The 18,599-nt window shown below is 49.2% G+C and overlaps 28 non-coding genes across 28 annotated transcripts; all 28 read right to left on the reverse strand.

Annotated features, from left to right (window-relative positions):
• Positions 1-2,287: 2,287 nt before the first annotated feature.
• On the reverse strand, positions 2,288-2,361 carry Trnan-guu (transfer RNA asparagine (anticodon GUU)). The gene has a single exon. It is a non-coding gene; the product is annotated as a tRNA-Asn (tRNA).
• A 318-nt stretch (positions 2,362-2,679) lies between these two features.
• Positions 2,680-2,751, reverse strand: Trnat-cgu (transfer RNA threonine (anticodon CGU)). The gene has a single exon. It is a non-coding gene; the product is annotated as a tRNA-Thr (tRNA).
• A 689-nt stretch (positions 2,752-3,440) lies between these two features.
• Positions 3,441-3,514, reverse strand: Trnan-guu (transfer RNA asparagine (anticodon GUU)). Its single transcript has one exon. It is a non-coding gene; the product is annotated as a tRNA-Asn (tRNA).
• A 318-nt stretch (positions 3,515-3,832) lies between these two features.
• On the reverse strand, positions 3,833-3,904 carry Trnat-cgu (transfer RNA threonine (anticodon CGU)). Its single transcript has one exon. It is a non-coding gene; the product is annotated as a tRNA-Thr (tRNA).
• Positions 3,905-4,593: 689 nt separating this feature from the next.
• Positions 4,594-4,667, reverse strand: Trnan-guu (transfer RNA asparagine (anticodon GUU)). Its single transcript has one exon. It is a non-coding gene; the product is annotated as a tRNA-Asn (tRNA).
• A 318-nt stretch (positions 4,668-4,985) lies between these two features.
• Positions 4,986-5,057, reverse strand: Trnat-cgu (transfer RNA threonine (anticodon CGU)). Its single transcript has one exon. It is a non-coding gene; the product is annotated as a tRNA-Thr (tRNA).
• Positions 5,058-5,746: 689 nt separating this feature from the next.
• Trnan-guu (transfer RNA asparagine (anticodon GUU)) lies at positions 5,747-5,820 on the reverse strand. Its single transcript has one exon. It is a non-coding gene; the product is annotated as a tRNA-Asn (tRNA).
• Positions 5,821-6,138: 318 nt separating this feature from the next.
• Positions 6,139-6,210, reverse strand: Trnat-cgu (transfer RNA threonine (anticodon CGU)). The gene has a single exon. It is a non-coding gene; the product is annotated as a tRNA-Thr (tRNA).
• A 689-nt stretch (positions 6,211-6,899) lies between these two features.
• Trnan-guu (transfer RNA asparagine (anticodon GUU)) lies at positions 6,900-6,973 on the reverse strand. Its single transcript has one exon. It is a non-coding gene; the product is annotated as a tRNA-Asn (tRNA).
• A 318-nt stretch (positions 6,974-7,291) lies between these two features.
• Positions 7,292-7,363, reverse strand: Trnat-cgu (transfer RNA threonine (anticodon CGU)). The gene has a single exon. It is a non-coding gene; the product is annotated as a tRNA-Thr (tRNA).
• A 689-nt stretch (positions 7,364-8,052) lies between these two features.
• Positions 8,053-8,126, reverse strand: Trnan-guu (transfer RNA asparagine (anticodon GUU)). The gene has a single exon. It is a non-coding gene; the product is annotated as a tRNA-Asn (tRNA).
• A 318-nt stretch (positions 8,127-8,444) lies between these two features.
• Trnat-cgu (transfer RNA threonine (anticodon CGU)) lies at positions 8,445-8,516 on the reverse strand. Its single transcript has one exon. It is a non-coding gene; the product is annotated as a tRNA-Thr (tRNA).
• Positions 8,517-9,205: 689 nt separating this feature from the next.
• Positions 9,206-9,279, reverse strand: Trnan-guu (transfer RNA asparagine (anticodon GUU)). The gene has a single exon. It is a non-coding gene; the product is annotated as a tRNA-Asn (tRNA).
• A 318-nt stretch (positions 9,280-9,597) lies between these two features.
• Positions 9,598-9,669, reverse strand: Trnat-cgu (transfer RNA threonine (anticodon CGU)). The gene has a single exon. It is a non-coding gene; the product is annotated as a tRNA-Thr (tRNA).
• Positions 9,670-10,358: 689 nt separating this feature from the next.
• On the reverse strand, positions 10,359-10,432 carry Trnan-guu (transfer RNA asparagine (anticodon GUU)). Its single transcript has one exon. It is a non-coding gene; the product is annotated as a tRNA-Asn (tRNA).
• Positions 10,433-10,750: 318 nt separating this feature from the next.
• On the reverse strand, positions 10,751-10,822 carry Trnat-cgu (transfer RNA threonine (anticodon CGU)). The gene has a single exon. It is a non-coding gene; the product is annotated as a tRNA-Thr (tRNA).
• Positions 10,823-11,511: 689 nt separating this feature from the next.
• Positions 11,512-11,585, reverse strand: Trnan-guu (transfer RNA asparagine (anticodon GUU)). The gene has a single exon. It is a non-coding gene; the product is annotated as a tRNA-Asn (tRNA).
• A 318-nt stretch (positions 11,586-11,903) lies between these two features.
• Positions 11,904-11,975, reverse strand: Trnat-cgu (transfer RNA threonine (anticodon CGU)). Its single transcript has one exon. It is a non-coding gene; the product is annotated as a tRNA-Thr (tRNA).
• Positions 11,976-12,664: 689 nt separating this feature from the next.
• Positions 12,665-12,738, reverse strand: Trnan-guu (transfer RNA asparagine (anticodon GUU)). The gene has a single exon. It is a non-coding gene; the product is annotated as a tRNA-Asn (tRNA).
• Positions 12,739-13,056: 318 nt separating this feature from the next.
• Positions 13,057-13,128, reverse strand: Trnat-cgu (transfer RNA threonine (anticodon CGU)). Its single transcript has one exon. It is a non-coding gene; the product is annotated as a tRNA-Thr (tRNA).
• Positions 13,129-13,817: 689 nt separating this feature from the next.
• On the reverse strand, positions 13,818-13,891 carry Trnan-guu (transfer RNA asparagine (anticodon GUU)). The gene has a single exon. It is a non-coding gene; the product is annotated as a tRNA-Asn (tRNA).
• Positions 13,892-14,209: 318 nt separating this feature from the next.
• Positions 14,210-14,281, reverse strand: Trnat-cgu (transfer RNA threonine (anticodon CGU)). Its single transcript has one exon. It is a non-coding gene; the product is annotated as a tRNA-Thr (tRNA).
• Positions 14,282-15,263: 982 nt separating this feature from the next.
• Trnan-guu (transfer RNA asparagine (anticodon GUU)) lies at positions 15,264-15,337 on the reverse strand. Its single transcript has one exon. It is a non-coding gene; the product is annotated as a tRNA-Asn (tRNA).
• A 318-nt stretch (positions 15,338-15,655) lies between these two features.
• Trnat-cgu (transfer RNA threonine (anticodon CGU)) lies at positions 15,656-15,727 on the reverse strand. Its single transcript has one exon. It is a non-coding gene; the product is annotated as a tRNA-Thr (tRNA).
• Positions 15,728-16,416: 689 nt separating this feature from the next.
• Positions 16,417-16,490, reverse strand: Trnan-guu (transfer RNA asparagine (anticodon GUU)). The gene has a single exon. It is a non-coding gene; the product is annotated as a tRNA-Asn (tRNA).
• Positions 16,491-16,808: 318 nt separating this feature from the next.
• On the reverse strand, positions 16,809-16,880 carry Trnat-cgu (transfer RNA threonine (anticodon CGU)). The gene has a single exon. It is a non-coding gene; the product is annotated as a tRNA-Thr (tRNA).
• Positions 16,881-17,863: 983 nt separating this feature from the next.
• Trnan-guu (transfer RNA asparagine (anticodon GUU)) lies at positions 17,864-17,937 on the reverse strand. The gene has a single exon. It is a non-coding gene; the product is annotated as a tRNA-Asn (tRNA).
• Positions 17,938-18,255: 318 nt separating this feature from the next.
• On the reverse strand, positions 18,256-18,327 carry Trnat-cgu (transfer RNA threonine (anticodon CGU)). The gene has a single exon. It is a non-coding gene; the product is annotated as a tRNA-Thr (tRNA).
• Positions 18,328-18,599: the final 272 nt, after the last annotated feature.

Here is an 18,599-nt window from a genome sequence, read left to right on the forward strand (position 1 = left end):
TCCATAATTTCGTCCTCCTTTGTAGTGTCGTCGACATCGTCTGCCATCGGATTCGACAGCCCTGTCATCGGTTCGTCATTAAGTGGTGCACTATATTCAGGTGTTTGCTGGTGATTTTTATCTTCGGTTCGGGTAATTGCTACGTCATCGGAGGGCAAACTGGCAGAACCGGAGGTACTATCCAAGGACACAGGGTCTTCGTTAGATGACTGCTAATTGCACTGCAAGTTCTCAGATGCAGATTGACGTATTTTGCCCCCTATTTGCTTCGCCTGTTCACGCAGTTGTGGTGCAGTCTGCTCTGCACCTTGACGCGCGATCCTCCGTTTTTTAGATTTCTTGGGAGATGCGTCTCGTGGTGGACTTTGGACGGTACCTGAAGAAGCCTCAGGTTGCAAAGTAGCACTACTCGAAGTGACTGACGCCAGGTCTGATTTCATTGCACTTGACGGGCTGTGGTCAGTGCCTAAGGCAGCTGCAGGATTCGGAAGAGCACCACTAGAAACGGCTGGTTGCGAGTCCGTTTTCTGTGCACCTGATACGCTTTTGATACCTCCTAAAGAAGCTCCAGGATGCAGAGGAGCACTACCCGAAGCGACTGAGGTCGCGTCCGTATCCATTGCCTCATTGGGCGATTCCACGGCGACAAGGGCAGGAGCAGATATGTCTTCGCAGGAGGGTTGAGTGTCTACAGATGCTACACCTGAGTCGGTCGGTTGGTCGGTCGCTTGTGGGTCGGTATTCGTAGTAACTTCGGGGGGCGCAGTGGCACTTGCAAAACCGCGCGCTACGGCGACATATGTCACGGGCAGCGTTGACATAGCAGGGGGCCTGACGGCATCGCCGGCAGGCAGTTGCGCCACTCGCCTTTGAACACAGTCTGCACGAACGTGCCTGGTAAATTGCAGACAGCACACGTTTTCGGTTGGTCATGATACATCACAACAGCTCTATATCCGCAGACGTTTATAAACGACGGAATGTGCTTCTGCAATTCGACTTTTAATTGGCGCACACCATTCAAAACAGGGAATTTGTGTGCAGCAGACCACCGTTCGGCAATATTACTCAAAACTTTCCCGTATGGAGCAATAACAGCATTTATCTGGTCACTTGTAATTTCAAAGGGAAGTTCAAAGACTCGCACGGGCCGAATACCTAGACCAGCATGGGCAACGGTAACCTCCCCAACATTTCCGTCAGCATGTTTAAATTTCACAATGCCACCACAAGATCGAACTATCCTTTCACACAATTCTGGACTGGCAAGTTTCACGAAAACCACACTGTTCATAATCGAGAAATGTATGCCGATAATATCATCAAGTCCTATTTTAACATCATCCTCTAACCACTGTTCAACATCAAATGACCTCGGTCGGACAAAGTTGCGATTAAACGTGAATTTCAAAGTATCTTTTCGTTGCGGTTGCGACATCTCTTAATTCTTTTTCATGTCTACACAAATACTATAGACAGCGACGCGTTGCAGCAAGAGCAGAGACTTACCACGCGGAGCTAACGCAGCACAGCACACAGCACGGCACGTCCGACCTCCAGCGCAGCCGCTGGCTGACTGTCCACTGAGCTAAGAAGGCGGCAGCTTTGAAATTGCGAGCTATCCCCGAATTCTCACTTCATCACACTGAATCTTGCAGCCCTCGACCAGATAATTGATTTGGCGCACTGCTGCTGCTGGGAGTGTCCACATTGCCGTTCACCAAATCTCTCGACTGTTTCGCCCTTACGATCGGCGACGACCGTCAGGCCACCAAAAGTTTGCAGTCTGCAATTTCTTGTCCTAGTGCACAGCTTTTGGGATAACGTGGCTCGACTGCGAATTGCGCCTTTCGGCTCCACTCTCTGGCTACAGTTTGCTGTTGTTCACAGTGGCACTGGCGTTGCCCATGGGGCTTCATGTAAGGCGACTGCACGTCGCTCGGCCAACAGCGGCCTACTGCAGACCGACACTTAAGAGACACAAAATACAAATCGACATCGAGAGACAGGCCCTGTCATATGGCACTCGCGACGTATACGCTGAAATTGAATGTAAATAAAACGTCTTTTGTAGTGGGCGCCGCTCCACTGCAGTGTCACACATGGTGAATAAGTAGGAAAACAGTAGAACGTCTGTGTAGGGTCATGTTTTTACCTACAGTGCCACCTGCCTGAATGTGTATAAGCATCTGTGGCATCACTCCTTCGCAGCCAAATTGCCACACTAGCTGTGTATCTCTAACAAAGTTGACGTATGTCCTCACCTCGGTGACGGTTAAAACGATGTCGCCCCCGGGTGGGCTTGAACCAACAACCTTTCGGTTAACAGCCGAACGCGCTAGCCGATTGCGCCACGGAGGCGTTGACTTTGGCTCACTTGTGCTCTGTATATCAACGCAATTCGTACACATTCTGCAGGAATCTCGCAGAATGGTAGCATCTGCTTATGCCTCTTCACATGGATAACGTGCATGCACACTGTAGCGACGCTCATAAACGAATGACATTATACTACAAAATGCATACAAACCACTGTTCTGCCTATGCATTCAGAAAACCTCCTAGGCCAGTAGAATACTTGTCATAGGATGTAGAACATCCCTTTCATTCAGTGTACTGCCATGTGATAGATATTGCTCGAGGTAGCTCCGCACGTTGCAGGAAAGTTAAAAAAATGCATGCCTTCTGTGAGGTTCGAACTCACGACTCCTGGTTTACGAGACCAGTGCTCTACCACTGAGCTAAGAAGGCGGCAGGTTTGAATTTGCGAGCTATCGCCGAATTCTCACTTCATCACACTGAATCTTGCAGCCCTCGACCAGATAATTGATTTGGCGCACTGCTGCTGCTGGGAGTGTCCACATTGCCGTTCACCAAATCTCTCGACTGTTTCGCCCTTACGATCGGCGACGACCGTCAGGCCACCAAAAGTTTGCAGTCTGCAATTTCTTGTCCTAGTGCACAGCTTGTGGGATAACGTGGCTCGACTGCGAAATGCGCCTTTCGGCTCCACTCTCTGGCTACAGTTTGCTGTTGTTCCCAGTGGCACTGGCGTTGCCCATGGGGCTTCATGTAAGGCGACTGCACGTCGCTCGGCCAACAGCGGCCTACTGCAGACCGACACTTAAGACACACAAAATACAAATCGACATCGAGAGACAGGCCCTGTCATATGGCACTCGCGACGTATACGCTGAAATTGAATGTAAATAAAACGTCTTTTGTAGTGGGCGCCGCTCCACTGCAGTTTCACACATGGTGAATAAATAGGAAAACAGTAGAACGTCTGTGTAGGGTCATGTTTTTACCTACAGTGCCACCTGCCTGAATGTGTATAAGCATCTGTGGCATCATTCCTTCGCAGCCAAATTGCCACACTAGCTGTGTATCTCTAACAAAGTTGACGTATGTCCTCACCTCGGTGACGGTTAAAACGATGTCGCCCCCGGGTGGGCTTGAACCACAAACCTTTCGGTTAACAGCCGAACGCGCTAGCCGATTGCGCCACGGAGGCGTTGACTTTGGCTCACTTGTGCTCTCTATATCAACGCAATTCGTACACATTCTGCAGGAATCTCGCAGAATGGTAGCATCTGCTTATGCCTCTTCACATGGATAACGTGCATGCACACTGTAGCGACGCTCATAAACGAATGACATTATACTACAAAATGCATACAAACCACTGTTCTGCCTATGCATTCAGAAAACCTCCTAGGCCAGTAGAATACTTGTCATAGGTTGTAGAACATCCCTTTCATTCAGTGTACTGCCATGTGATAGATATTGCTCGAGGTAGCTCCGCACGTTGCAGGAAAGTTAAAAAAATGGATGCCTTCTGTGAGGTTCGAACTCACGACTCCTGGTTTACGAGACCAGTGCTGTACCACTGAGCTAAGAAGGCGGCAGCTTTGAAATTGCGAGCTATCGCCGAATTCTCACTTCATCACACTGAATCTTGCAGCCCTCGACCAGATAATTGATTTGGCGCACTGCTGCTGCTGGGAGTGTCCACATTGCCGTTCACCAAATCTCTCGACTGTTTCGCCCTTACGATCGGCGACGACCGTCAGGCCACCAAAAGTTTGCAGTCTGCAATTTCTTGTCCTAGTGCACAGCTTTTGGGATAACGTGGCTCGACTGCGAAATGCGCTTTTCGGCTCCACTCTCTGGCTACAGTTTGCTGTTGTTCACAGTGGCACTGGCGTTGCCCATGGGGCTTCATGTAAGGCGACTGCACGTCGCTCGGCCAACAGCGGCCTACTGCAGACCGACACTTAAGAGACACAAAATACAAATCGACATCGAGAGACAGGCCCTGTCATATGGCACTCGCGACGTATACGCTGAAATTGAATGTAAATAAAACGTCTTTTGTAGTGGGCGCCGCTCCACTGCAGTGTCACACATGGTGAATAAATAGGAAAACAGTAGAACGTCTGTGTAGGGTCATGTTTTTACCTACAGTGCCACCTGGCTGAATGTGTATAAGCATCTGTGGCATCACTCCTTCGCAGCCAAATTGCCACACTAGCTGTGTATCTCTAACAAAGTTGACGTATGTCCTCACCTCGGTGACGGTTAAAACGATTTCGCCCCCGGGTGGGCTTGAACCACCAACCTTTCGGATAACAGCCGAACGCGCTAGCCGATTGCGCCACGGAGGCGTTGACTTTGGCTCACTTGTGCTCTCTATATCAATGCAATTCGTACACATTCTGCAGGAATCTCGCAGAATGGTAGCATCTGCTTATGCCTCTTCACATGGATAACGTGCATGCACACTGTAGCGACGCTCATAAACGAATGACATTATACTACAAAATGCATACAAACCACTGTTCTGCCTATGAATTCAGAAAACCTCCTAGGCCAGTAGAATACTTGACATAGGTTGTAGAACATCCCTTTCATTCAGTGTACTGCCATGTGATAGATATTGCTCGAGGTAGCTCCGCACGTTGCAGGAAAGTTAAAAAAATGGATGCCTTCTGTGAGGTTCGAACTCACGACTCCTGGTTTACGAGACCAGTGCTCTACCACTGAGCTAAGAAGGCGGCAGCCTTGAAATTGCGAGCTATCCCCGAATTCTTACTTCATCACACTGAATCTTGCAGCCCTCGACCAGATAATTGATTTGGCGCACTGCTGCTGCTGGGAGTGTCCACATTGCCGTTCACCAAATCTCTCGACTGTTTCGCCCTTACGATCGGCGACGACCGTCAGGCCACCAAAAGTTTGCAGTCTGCAATTTCTTGTCCTAGTGCACAGCTTTTGGGATAACGTGGCTCGACTGCGAAATGCGCCTTTCGGCTCCACTCTCTGGCTACAGTTTGCTGTTGTTCACAGTGGCACTGGCGTTGCCCATGGGGCTTCATGTAAGGCGACTGCACGTCGCTCGGCCAACAGCGGCCTACTGCAGACCGACACTTAAGAGACACAAAATACAAATCGACATCGAGAGACAGGCCCTGTCATATGGCACTCGCGACGTATACGCTGAAATTGAATGTAAATAAAACGTCTTTTGTAGTGGGCGCCGCTCCACTGCAGTGTCACACATGGTGAATAAATAGGAAATCAGTAGAACGTCTGTGTAGGGTCATGTTTTTACCTACAGTGCCACCTGCCTGAATGTGTATAAGCATCTGTGGCATCACTCCTTCGCAGCCAAATTGCCACACTAGCTGTGTATCTCTAACAAAGTTGACGTATGTCCTCACCTCGGTGACGGTTAAAACGATGTCGCCCCCGGGTGGGCTTGTACCAACAACCTTTCGGTTAACAGCCGAACGCGCTAGCCGATTGCGCCACGGAGGCGTTGACTTTGGCTCACTTGTGCTCTCTATATCAACGCAATTCGTACACATTCTGCAGGAATCTCGCAGAATGGTAGCATCTGCTTATGCCTCTTCACATGGATAACGTGCATGCACACTGTAGCGACGCTCATAAACGAATGACATTATACTACAAAATGCATACAAACCACTGTTCTGCCTATGCATTCAGAAAACCTCCTAGGCCAGTAGAATACTTGTCATAGGTTGTAGAACATCCCTTTCATTCAGTGTACTGCCATGTGATAGATATTGCTCGAGGTAGCTCCGCACGTTGCAGGAAAGTTAAAAAAATGCATGCCTTCTGTGAGGTTCGAACTCACGACTCCTGGTTTACGAGACCAGTGCTCTACCACTGAGCTAAGAAGGCGGCAGCTTTGAAATTGCGAGCTATCCCCGAATTCTCACTTCATCACACTGAATCTTGCAGCCCTCGACCAGATAATTGATTTGGCGCACTGTTGCTGCTGGGAGTGTCCACATTGCCGTTCACCAAATCTCTCGACTGTTTCGCCCTTACGATCGGCGACGACCGTCAGGCCACCAAAAGTTTGCAGTCTGCAATTTCTTGTCCTAGTGCACAGCTTTTGGGATAACGTGGCTCGACTGCGAAATGCGCCTTTCGGCTCCACTCTCTGGCTACAGTTTGCTGTTGTTCACAGTGGCACTGGCGTTGCCCATGGGGCTTCATGTAAGGCGACTGCACGTCGCTCGGCCAACAGCGGCCTACTGCAGACCGACACTTAAGAGACACAAAATACAAATCGACATCGAGAGACAGGCCCTGTCATATGGCACTCGCGACGTATACGCTGAAATTGAATGTAAATAAAACGTCTTTTGTAGTGGGCGCCGCTCCACTGCAGTGTCACACATGGTGAATAAATAGGAAAACAGTAGAACGTCTGTGTAGGGTCATGTTTTTACCTACAGTGCCACCTGGCTGAATGTGTATAAGCATCTGTGGCATCACTCCTTCGCAGCCAAATTGCCACACTAGCTGTGTATCTCTAACAAAGTTGACGTATGTCCTCACCTCGGTGACGGTTAAAACGATTTCGCCCCCGGGTGGGCTTGAACCACCAACCTTTCGGATAACAGCCGAACGCGCTAGCCGATTGCGCCACGGAGGCGTTGACTTTGGCTCACTTGTGCTCTCTATATCAACGCAATTCGTACACATTCTGCAGGAATCTCGCAGAATGGTAGCATCTGCTTATGCCTCTTCACATGGATAACGTGCATGCACACTGTAGCGACGCTCATAAACGAATGACATTATACTACAAAATGCATACAAACCACTGTTCTGCCTATGCATTCAGAAAACCTCCTAGGCCAGTAGAATACTTGACATAGGTTGTAGAACATCCCTTTCATTCAGTGTACTGCCATGTGATAGATATTGCTCGAGGTAGCTCCGCACGTTGCAGGAAAGTTAAAAAAATGGATGCCTTCTGTGAGGTTCGAACTCACGACTCCTGGTTTACGAGACCAGTGCTCTACCACTGAGCTAAGAAGGCGGCAGCCTTAAAATTGCGAGCTATCCCCGAATTCTTACTTCATCACACTGAATCTTGCAGCCCTCGACCAGATAATTGATTTGGCGCACTGCTGCTGCTGGGAGTGTCCACATTGCCGTTCACCAAATCTCTCGACTGTTTCGCCCTTACGATCGGCGACGACCGTCAGGCCACCAAAAGTTTGCAGTCTGCAATTTCTTGTCCTAGTGCACAGCTTTTGGGATAACGTGGCTCGACTGCGAAATGCGCCTTTCGGCTCCACTCTCTGGCTACAGTTTGCTGTTGTTCACAGTGGCACTGGCGTTGCCCATGGGGCTTCATGTAAGGCGACTGCACGTCGCTCGGCCAACAGCGGCCTACTGCAGACCGACACTTAAGAGACACAAAATACAAATCGACATCGAGAGACAGGCCCTGTCATATGGCACTCGCGACGTATACGCTGAAATTGAATGTAAATAAAACGTCTTTTGTAGTGGGCGCCGCTCCACTGCAGTGTCACACATGGTGAATAAATAGGAAAACAGTAGAACGTCTGTGTAGGGTCATGTTTTTACCTACAGTGCCACCTGCCTGAATGTGTATAAGCATCTGTGGCATCACTCCTTCGCAGCCAAATTGCCACACTAGCTGTGTATCTCTAACAAAGTTGACGTATGTCCTCACCTCGGTGACGGTTAAAACGATTTCGCCCCCGGGTGGGCTTGAACCACCAACCTTTCGGTTAACAGCCGAACGCGCTAGCCGATTGCGCCACGGAGGCGTTGACTTTGGCTCACTTGTGCTCTCTATATCAACGCAATTCGTACACATTCTGCAGGAATCTCGCAGAATGGTAGCATCTGCTTATGCCTCTTCACATGGATAACGTGCATGCACACTGTAGCGACGCTCATAAACGAATGACATTATACTACAAAATGCATACAAACCACTGTTCTGCCTATGCATTCAGAAAACCTCCTAGGCCAGTAGAATACTTGTCATAGGTTGTAGAACATCCCTTTCATTCAGTGTACTGCCATGTGATAGATATTGCTCGAGGTAGCTCCGCACGTTGCAGGAAAGTTAAATAAATGGATGCCTTCTGTGAGGTTCGAACTCACGACTCCTGTTTTACGAGACCAGTGCTCTACCACTGAGCTAAGAAGGCGGCAGCTTTGAATTTGCGAGCTATCCCCGAATTCTCACATCATCACACTGAATCTTGCAGCTCTCGACCAGATAATTGATTTGGCGCACTGCTGCTTCTGGGAGTGTCCACATTGCCGTTCTCCAAATCTCTCGACTGTTTCGCCCTTACGATCGGCGACGACCGTCAGGCCACCAAACGTTTCCGGTCTGCAATTTCTTGTCCTAGTGCACAGCTTGTGGGATAACGTGGCTCGACTGCGAAATGCGCCTTTCGGCTCCACTCTCTGGCTACAGTTTGCTGTTGTTCACAGTGGCACTGGCGTTGCCCATGGGGCTTCATGTAAGGCGACTGCACGTCGCTCGGCCAACAGCGGCCTACTGCAGACCGACACTTAAGAGACACAAAATACAAATCGACATCGAGAGACAGGCCCTGTCATATGGCACTCGCGACGTATACGCTCAAATTGAATGTAAATAAAACGTCTTTGGTAGTGGGCGTCACTCCACTGCAGTGTCACACATGGTGAATAAATAGGAAAACAGTAGAACATCTGTGTAGGGCCATGTTTTTACCTACAGTGCCACCTGCCTGAATGTGTATAAGCATCTGTGGCATCACTCCTTCGCAGCCAAATTGCCACACTAGCTGTGTATCTCTAACAAAGTTGATGTATGTCCTCACCTCGGTGACGGTTAAAACGATTTTGCCCCCGGGTGGGCTCGAACCACCAACCTTTCGGTTAACAGCCGAACGCGCTAGCCGATTGCGCCACGGAGGCGTTGACTTTGGCTCACTTGTGCTCTCTATATCAACGCAATTCGTACACATTCTGCAGGAATCTCGCAGAATGGTAGCATCTGCTTATGCCTCTTCACATGGATAACGTGCATGCACACTGTAGCGACGCTCATAAACGAATGACATTATACTACAAAATGCATATAAACCACTGTTCTGCCTATGCATTCAGAAAACCTCCTAGGCCAGTAGAATGCTTGTCATAGGTTGAAGAACATCCCTTTCATTCAGTGTACTGCCATGTGATAGATATTGCTCGAGGTAGCTCCGCACGTTGCAGGAAAGTTAAATAAATGGATGCCTTCTGTGAGGTTCGAACTCACGACTCCTGTTTTACGAGACCAGTGCTCTACCACTGAGCTAAGAAGGCGGCAGCTTTGAATTTGCGAGCTATCCCCGAATTCTCACATCATCACACTGAATCTTGCAGCCCTCGACCAGATAATTGATTTGGCGCACTGCTGCTTCTGGGAGTGTCCACATTGCCGTTCTCCAAATCTCTCGACTCTTTCGCCCTTACGATCGGCGACGACCGTCAGGCCACCAAACGTTTGCGGTCTGCAATTTCTTGTCCTAGTGCACAGCTTGTGGGATAACGTGGCTCGACTGCGAAATGCGCCTTTCGGCTCCACTCTCTGGCTACAGTTTGCTGTTGTTCACAGTGGCACTGGCGTTGCCCATGGGGCTTCATGTAAGGCGACTGCACGTCTCTCGGCCAACAGCGGCCTACTGCAGACCGACACTTAAGAGACACAAAATACAAATCGACATCGAGAGACAGGCCCTGTCATATGGCACTCGCGACGTATACGTTGAAATTGAATGTAAATAAAACGTCTTTTGTAGTGGGCGTCGCTCCACTGCAGTGTCACACATGGTGAATAAATAGGAAAACAGTAGAACGTCTGTGTAGGGCCATGTTTTTACCTACAGTGCCACCTGCCTGAATGTGTATAAGCATCTGTGGCATCACTCCTTCGCAGCCAAATTGCCACACTAGCTGTGTATCTCTAACAAAGTTGATGTATGTCCTCACCTCGGTGACGGTTAAAACGATTTCGCCCCCGGGTGGGCTCGAACCACCAACCTTTCGGCTAACAGCCAAACGCGCTAGCCGATTGCGCCACGGAGGCGTTGACTTTGGTTCACTTGTGCTCTCTATATCAACGCAATTCGTACACATTCTGCAGGAATCTCGCAGAATGGTAGCATCTGCTTATGCCTCTTCACATGGATAACGTGCATGCACACTGTAGCGACGCTCATAAACGAATGACATTATACTACAAAATGCATACAAACCACTGTTCTGCCTATGCATTCAGAAAACCTCCTAGCCCAGTAGAATACTTGTCATAGGTTGTAGAACATCCCTTTCATTCAGTGTACTGCCATGTGATAGACACTGCTCGAGGTAGCTCCGCACGTTGCAGGAAAGTTAAAAAAATGGATGCCTTCTGTGAGTTTCGAACTCACGACCCGTGGTTTACGAGACCAGTGCTCTACCACTGAGCTAAGAAGGCGGCAGCTTTGAATTTGCGAGCTATCCCCGAATTCTCACTTCATCACACTGAATCTTGCAGCCCTCGACCAGATAATTGATTTGGCGCACTGCTGCTTCTGGGAGTGTCCACATTGCCGTTCTCCAAATCTCTCGACTGTTTCGCCCTTACGATCGGCGACGAGCGTCAGGCCACCAAACGTTTGCGGTCTGCAATTTCTTGTCGTAGTGCACAGCTTGTGGGATAACGTGGCTCGACTGCGAAATGCGCCTTTCGGCTCCACTCTCTGGCTACAGTTTGCTGTTGTTCACAGTGGCACTGGCGTTGCACATGGGGCTTCATGTAAGGCGACTGCACGTCTCTCGGCCAACAGCGGCCTACTGCAGACCGACACTTAAGAGACACAAAATACAAATCGACATCGAGAGACAGGCCCTGTCATATGGCACTCGCGACGTATACGTTGAAATTGAATGTAAATAAAACGTCTTTTGTAGTGGGCGTCGCTCCACTGCAGTGTCACACATGGTGAATAAATAGGAAAACAGTAGAACGTCTGTGTAGGGCCATGTTTTTACCTACAGTGCCACCTGCCTGAATGTGTATAAGCATCTGTGGCATCACTCCTTCGCAGCCAAATTGCCACACTAGCTGTGTATCCCTAACAAAGTTGATGTATGTCCTCACCTCGGTGACGGTTAAAACGATTTTGCCCCCGGGTGGGCTTGAACCACCAACCTTTCGGTTAACAGCCGAACGCGCTAGCCGATTGCGCCACGGAGGCGTTGACTTTGGCTTACTTGTGCTCTCTATATCAACGCAATTCGTACACATTCTGCAGGAATCTCGCAGAATGGTAGCATCTGCTTATGCCTCTTCACATGGATAACGTGCATGCACACTGTAGCGACGCTCATAAACGAATGACATTATACTACAAAATGCATACAAACCACTGTTCTGCCTATGCATTCAGAAAACCTCCTAGGCCAGTAGAATGCTTGTCATAGGTTGAAGAACATCCCTTTCATTCAGTGTACTGCCATGTGATAGATATTGCTCGAGGTAGCTCCGCACGTTGCAGGAAAGTTAAGAAAATGGATGCCTTCTGTGAGGTTCGAACTCACGACTCCTGTTTTACGAGACCAGTGCTCTACCACTGAGCTAAAAAGGCGGCAGCTTTGAATTTGCGAGCTATCCCCGAATTCTCACATCATCACACTGAATCTTGCAGCCCTCGACCAGATAATTGATTTGGCGCACTGCTGCTTCTGGGAGTGTCCACATTGCCGTTCTCCAAATCTCTCGACTGTTTCGCCCTTACGATCGGCGACGACCGTCAGGCCACCAAACGTTTGCGGTCTGCAATTTCTTGTCCTAGTGCACAGCTTGTGGGATAACGTGGCTCGACTGCGAAATGCGCCTTTCGGCTCCACTCTCTGGCTACAGTTTTCTGTTGATCACAGTGGCACTGGCGTTGCCCATGGGGCTTCATGTAAGGCGACTGCACGTCTCTCGGCCAACAGCGGCCTACTGCAGACCGACACTTAAGAGACACAAAATACAAATCGACATCGAGAGACAGGCCATGTCATATGGCACTCGCGACGTATACGCTCAAATTGAATGTAAATAAAACATCTTTGGTAGTGGGCGTCACTCCACTGCAGTGTCACACATGGTGAATAAATAGGAAAACAGTAGAACATCTGTGTAGGGCCATGTTTTTACCTACAGTGCCACCTGCCTGAATGTGTATAAGCATCTGTGGCATCACTCCTTCGCAGCCAAATTGCCACACTAGCTGTGTATCTCTAACAAAGTTGATGTATGTCCTCACCTCGGTGACGGTTAAAACGATTTCGCCCCCGGGTGGGCTCGAACCACCAACCTTTCGGTTAACAGCCGAACGCGCTAGCCGATTGCGCCACGGAGGCGTTGACTTTGGCTCACTTGTGCTCTCTATATCAACGCAATTCGTACACATTCTGCAGGAATCTCGCAGAATGGTAGCATCTGCTTATGCCTCTTCACATGGATAACGTGCATGCACACTGTAGCGACGCTCATAAACGAATGACATTATACTACAAAATGCATACAAACCACTGTTCTGCCTATGCATTCAGAAAACCTCCTAGGCCAGTAGAATGCTTGTCATAGGTTGAAGAACATCCCTTTCATTCAGTGTACTGCCATGTGATAGATATTGCTCGAGGTAGCTCCGCACGTTGCAGGAAAGTTAAATAAATGGATGCCTTCTGTGAGGTTCGAACTCACGACTCCTGTTTTACGAGACCAGTGCTCTACCACTGAGCTAAGAAGGCGGCAGCTTTGAATTTGCGAGCTATCCCCGAATTCTCACATCATCACACTGAATCTTGCAGCCCTCGACCAGATAATTGATTTGGCGCACTGCTGCTTCTGGGAGTGTCCACATTGCCGTTCTCCAAATCTCTCGACTGTTTCGCCCTTACGATCGGCGACGACCGTCAGGCCACCAAACGTTTGCGGTCTGCAATTTCTTGTCCTAGTGCACAGCTTGTGGGATAACGTGGCTCGACTGCGAAATGCGCCTTTCGGCTCCACTCTCTGGCTACAGTTTGCTGTTGTTCACAGTGGCACTGGCGTTGCACATGGGGCTTCATGTAAGGCGACTGCACGTCTCTCGGCCAACAGCGGCCTACTGCAGACCGACACTTAAGAGACACAAAATACAAATCGACATCGAGAGACAGGCCCTGTCATATGGCACTCGCGACGTATACGTTGAAATTGAATGTAAATAAAACGTCTTTTGTAGTGGGCGTCGCTCCACTGCAGTGTCACACATGGTGAATAAATAGGAAAACAGTAGAACGTCTGTGTAGGGCCATGTTTTTACCTACAGTGCCACCTGCCTGAATGTGTATAAGCATCTGTGGCATCACTCCTTCGCAGCCAAATTGCCACACTAGCTGTGTATCTCTAACAAAGTTGATGTATGTCCTCACCTCGGTGACGGTTAAAACGATTTCGCCCCCGGGTGGGCTCGAACCACCAACCTTTCGGTTAACAGCCGAACGCGCTAGCCGATTGCGCCACGGAGGCGTTGACTTTGGCTCACTTGTGCTCTCTATATCAACGCAATTCGTACACATTCTGCAGGAATCTCGCAGAATGGTAGCATCTGCTTATGCCTCTTCACATGGATAACGTGCATGCACACTGTAGCGACGCTCATAAACGAATGACATTATACTACAAAATGCATACAAACCACTGTTCTGCCTATGCATTCAGAAAACCTCCTAGGCCAGTAGAATGCTTGTCATAGGTTGAAGAACATCCCTTTCATTCAGTGTACTGCCATGTGATAGATATTGCTCGAGGTAGCTCCGCACGTTGCAGGAAAGTTAAGAAAATGGATGCCTTCTGTGAGGTTCGAACTCACGACTCCTGTTTTACGAGACCAGTGCTCTACCACTGAGCTAAGAAGGCGGCAGCTTTGAATTTGCGAGCTATCCCCGAATTCTCACATCATCACACTGAATCTTCAGCCCTCGACCAGATAATTGATTTGGCGCACTGCTGCTTCTGGGAGTGTCCACATTGCCGTTCTCCAAATCTCTCGACTGTTTCGCCCTTACGATCGGCGACGACCGTCAGGCCACCAAAAGTTTGCGGTCTGCAATTTCTTGTCCTAGTGCACAGCTTGTGGGATAACGTGGCTCGACTGCGAAATGCGCCTTTCGGCTCCACTCTCTGGCTACAGTTTGCTGTTGTTCACAGTGGCACTGGCGTTGCCCATGGGGCTTCATGTAAGGCGACTGCACGTCGCTCGGCCAACAGCGGCCTACTGCAGACCGACACTTAAGAGACACAACATACAAATCGACATCGAGAGACAGGCCCTGTCATATGGCACTCGCGACGTATACGCTGAAATTGAATGTAAATAAAACGTCTTTTGTAGTGGGCGTCGCTCCACTGCAGTGTCACACATGGTGAATAAATAGAAAAACAGTAGAACACCTGTGTAGGGCCATGTTTTTACCTACAGTGCCACCTGACTGAATGTGTATAAGCATCTGTGGCATCACTCCTTCGCAGCCAAATTGCCACTGCACGTCGCTCGGCCAACAGCGGCCTACTGCAGACCGACACTTAAGAGACACAAAATACAAATCGACATCGAGAGACAGGCCCTGTCATATGGCACTCGCGACGTATACGCTCAAACTGAATGTAAATAAAACGTCTTTGGTAGTGGGCGTCACTCCACTGCAGTGTCACACATGGTGAATAAACAGGAAAACAGTAGAACATCTGTGTAGGGCCATGTTTTTACCTACAGTGCCACCTGCCTGAATGTGTATATGCATCTGTGGCATCACTCCTTCGCAGCCAAATTGCCACACTAGCTGTGTATCTCTAACAAAGTTGATGTATGTCCTCACCTCGGTGACGGTTAAAACGATTTCGCCCCCGGGTGGGCTCGAACCACCAACCTTTCGGTTAACAGCCGAACGCGCTAGCCGATTGCGCCACGGAGGCGTTGACTTTGGCTCACTTGTGCTCTCTATATCAACGCAATTCGTACACATTCTGCAGGAATCTCGCAGAATGGTAGCATCTGCTTATGCCTCTTCACATGGATAACGTGCATGCACACTGTAGCGACGCTCATAAACGAATGACATTATACTACAAAATGCATACAAACCACTGTTCTGCCTATGCATTCAGAAAACCTCCTAGGCCAGTAGAATGCTTGTCATAGGTTGAAGAACATCCCTTTCATTCAGTGTACTGCCATGTGATAGATATTGCTCGAGGTAGCTCCGCACGTTGCATGAAAGTTAAATAAATGGATGCCTTCTGTGAGGTTCGAACTCACGACTCCTGTTTTACGAGACCAGTGCTCTACCACTGAGCTAAGAAGGCGGCAGCTTTGAATTTGCGAGCTATCCCCGAATTCTCACATCATCACACTGAATCTTGCAGCCCTCGACCAGATAATTGATTTGGCGCACTGCTGCTTCTGGGAGTGTCCACATTGCCGTTCTCCAAATCTCTCGACTGTTTCGCCCTTACGATCGGCGACGACCGTCAGGCCACCAAACGTTTGCGGTCTGCAATTTCTTGTCCTAGTGCACAGCTTGTGGGATAACGTGGCTCGACTGCGAAATGCGCCTTTCGGCTCCACTCTCTGGCTACAGTTTGCTGTTGTTCACAGTGGCACTGGCGTTGCACATGGGGCTTCATGTAAGGCGACTGCACGTCTCTCGGCCAACAGCGGCCTACTGCAGACCGACACTTAAGAGACACAAAATACAAATCGACATCGAGAGACAGGCCCTGTCATATGGCACTCGCGACGTATACGCTCAAACTGAATGTAAATAAAACGTCTTTGGTAGTGGGCGTCACTCCACTGCAGTGTCACACATGGTGAATAAACAGGAAAACAGTAGAACATCTGTGTAGGGCCATGTTTTTACCTACAGTGCCACCTGCCTGAATGTGTATAAGCATCTGTGGCATCACTCCTTCGCAGCCAAATTGCCACACTAGCTGTGTATCTCTAACAAAGTTGATGTATGTCCTCACCTCGGTGACGGTTAAAACGATTTTGCCCCCGGGTGGGCTCGAACCACCAACCTTTCGGTTAACAGCCGAACGCGCTAGCCGATTGCGCCACGGAGGCGTTGACTTTGGCTCACTTGTGCTCTCTATATCAACGCAATTCGTACACATTCTGCAGGAATCTCGCAGAATGGTAGCATCTGCTTATGCCTCTTCACATGGATAACGTGCATGCACACTGTAGCGACGCTCATAAACGAATGACATTATACTACAAAATGCATACAAACCACTGTTCTGCCTATGCATTCAGAAAACCTCCTAGGCCAGTAGAATGCTTGTCATAGGTTGAAGAACATCCCTTTCATTCAGTGTACTGCCATGTGATAGATATTGCTCGAGGTAGCTCCGCACGTTGCAGGAAAGTTAAGAAAATGGATGCCTTCTGTGAGGTTCGAACTCACGACTCCTGTTTTACGAGACCAGTGCTCTACCACTGAGCTAAGAAGGCGGCAGCTTTGAATTTGCGAGCTATCCCCGAATTCTCACATCATCACACTGAATCTTGCAGCCCTCGACCAGATAATTGATTTGGCGCACTGCTGCTTCTGGGAGTGTCCACATTGCCGTTCTCCAAATCTCTCGACTGTTTCGCCCTTACGATCGGCGACGACCGTCAGGCCACCAAAAGTTTGCAGTCTGCAATTTCTTGTCCTAGTGCACAGCTTGTGGGATAACGTGGCTCGACTGCGAAATGCGCCTTTCGGCTCCACTCTCTGGCTACAGTTTGCTGTTGTTCACAGTGGCACTGGCGTTGCCCATGGGGCTTCATGTAAGGCGACTGCACGTCGCTCGGCCAACAGCGGCCTACTGCAGACCGACACTTAAGAGACACAACATACAAATCGACATCGAGAGACAGGCCCTGTCATATGGCACTCGCGACGTATACGCTGAAATTGAATGTAAATAAAACGTCTTTTGTAGTGGGCGTCGCTCCACTGCAGTGTCACACATGGTGAATAAATAGAAAAACAGTAGAACACCTGTGTTGGGCCATGTTTTTACCTACAGTGCCACCTGACTGAATGTGTATAACCATCTGTGGCATCACTCCTTCGCAGCCAAATTGCCACTGCACGTCGCTCGGCCAACAGCGGCCTACTGCAGACCGACACTTAAGAGACACAAAATACAAATCGACATCGAGAGACAGGCCCTGTCATATGGCACTCGCGACGTATACGCTCAAACTGAATGTAAATAAAACGTCTTTGGTAGTGGGCGTCACTCCACTGCAGTGTCACACATGGTGAATAAATAGGAAAACAGTAGAACATCTGTGTAGGGCCATGTTTTTACCTACAGTGCCACCTGCCTGAATGTGTATAAGCATCTGTGGCATCACTCCTTCGCAGCCAAATTGCCACACTAGCTGTGTATCTCTAACAAAGTTGATGTATGTCCTCACCTCGGTGACGGTTAAAACGATTTCGCCCCCGGGTGGACTCGAACCGCCAACCTTTCGGTTAACAGCCGAACGCGCTAGCCGATTGCGCCACGGAGGCGTTGACTTTGGCTCACTTGTGCTCTCTATATCAACGCAATTCGTACACATTCTGCAGGAATCTCGCAGAATGGTAGCATCTGCTTATGCCTCTTCACATGGATAACGTGCATGCACACTGTAGCGACGCTCATAAACGAATGACATTATACTACAAAATGCATACAAACCACTGTTCTGCCTATGCATTCAGAAAAGCTCCTAGGCCAGTAGAATGCTTGTCATAGGTTGAAGAACATCCCTTTCATTCAGTGTACTGCCATGTGATAGATATTGCTCGAGGTAGCTCCGCACGTTGCAGGAAAGTTAAATAAATGGATGCCTTCTGTGAGGTTCGAACTCACGACTCCTGTTTTACGAGACCAGTGCTCTACCACTGAGCTAAGAAGGCGGCAGCTTTGAATTTGCGAGCTATCCCCGAATTCTCACATCATCACACTGAATCTTGCAGCCCTCGACCAGATAATTGATTTGGCGCACTGCTGCTTCTGGGAGTGTCCACATTGCCGTTCTCCAAATCTCTCGACTGTTTCGCCCTTACGATCGGCGACGACCGTCAGGCCACCAAACGTTTGCGGTCTGCAATTTCTTGTCCTAGTGCACAGCTTGTGGGATAACGTGGCTCGACTGCGAAATGCGCCTTTCGGCTCCACTCTCTGGCTA

This window comes from Schistocerca gregaria, chromosome 5 (assembly GCF_023897955.1).
Source record: "Schistocerca gregaria isolate iqSchGreg1 chromosome 5, iqSchGreg1.2, whole genome shotgun sequence".
NCBI lineage: Eukaryota > Metazoa > Arthropoda > Insecta > Orthoptera > Acrididae > Schistocerca > Schistocerca gregaria.